This window comes from Halyomorpha halys, unplaced genomic scaffold (assembly GCF_000696795.3).
Source record: "Halyomorpha halys isolate HHAL.00 unplaced genomic scaffold, Hhal_1.1 Scaffold1246.1, whole genome shotgun sequence".
Taxonomy (NCBI): domain Eukaryota; kingdom Metazoa; phylum Arthropoda; class Insecta; order Hemiptera; family Pentatomidae; genus Halyomorpha; species Halyomorpha halys.
Window position 1 is genome coordinate 28,102 of NW_027114276.1, and position 1,653 is coordinate 29,754.

A 1,653-nucleotide genomic window follows, 5' to 3' on the forward strand; every position below is an offset into this window, starting at 1 on the left:
GTAACCTTTGATTTGTAATTGTTTTAGCAATCGTCTATCTGTATACTCTCTTCACAATTACAGTTATATAGATTATCAACAATGAATTTTTTTTGTTAGTTAAAATAAGTTTTCATGAACATAATATTCAATTATAAACGAGCGTAACTAGATCTTATTATTGCAATCCCACGATTGTAATTATTAGCATGATGCTAATTTTCATAAAGTTTACACCAGGGTAGTTGCTTCGACAGTTACTGTTGTAAAGAGTGTATTATGATGGACTTCAACGTGAAAGTAGCTGAACTTTTGTCGCCTATTTCGCTAAAATAGGTGCTGCAATTCTGTCCTGACAGTGAATGCCAGACATTGTAGTGGCTGGAACAGTTTCTGCCATAGCTATAAATTATCAACGTGTAAACTCGATCTAGTGTGACTGTAGCTTCTCAGCCACTACATGCTACATCAACTATCACACCGGATCTAGCGGGACAGTTGTATCATAAAGGAAACTATTATACATATAGGTGCCATAGGTAAAAAAAAACCAAAACTTTTTTATTAATTTATTAAATTTATAACTGTATAAAAAATACAATAAATAAATATGATCAATGTTTCAGACCACCCAATTACTTCAATCATTGCTTTAAATTAGAAGATACTTTGGGGGTCTTCTTTTCAGACGCCTTGGAGGATTATTAAGGATGAGAGATTAAGAACTAGTGGATTTACTGAATGTAAGGATAGATATACCTCTATTTTGGAACAAATCTGCAACGAATGGAATATTGAGGTCTCATTTGTTGAGAGTTCATTTGGGACGTAATAAGGAGCATCGATGATTTTACCTAGGATTTAGGATTTTTGTTAGGATTGGATGCGGGAGGAATTTAATGGCTTAGTAGAGCCCCAAAGCTCAATCCCGTAATTCCAAAACATTTTAATTTATTCATTGACATTTACAACTGTACATAAAATACAAGTAAATTTGAAGTAAGATCATAATGGTATGATAAAGGCATGTAGAGAAACTACCCATTGGCAGCACTCTAATGACATTTTACATTGGCTGGTCTCGTGGCCATCTTCTTTTCAGGAACCTCGGAGGATTGTCAGGATTAGAATGGAAGAGGATGCAAGATTAGAAACCTTGGGGTTTGAGTGGTTAGAATTTTAATTTATATTTTTTTAAAATAATGATTTAATTACCTTTCGAGTTATTTTCTGAATTTTTTTATTATAGGTATACATAAATAAAATTTACTATGCTACAAGTTTTTATTTATCTAATTTTTCTTGGGTCCTCAATATATAATTATCCATTATATGATTATCGTTAGAGTCTTTTAAATAGCGTTAATTATAGAGACAGACAGACAGACAGGTTTTGAACAAAGGGGGCTGTGAAACGAATTGGAAACTGCACATTGAAAATTTTAACCGTTTACAATACTGAGCGCTCAAATTACTTTAGAATGTAAAGATAAATATCTTCCTACACTGAATAATTTCCTGAACTTATTGTTATTATTATAGAATAATACTCTTCACGATCCCTCGATTCAATAAGCATATGATGTCCTGAACATTATGCCATTTTTTGCGTTAACCTCTTTTCCTGTTAGTTCCCTGGAACTAATGGTCCCTAATAGAATATTTCAAATGCAA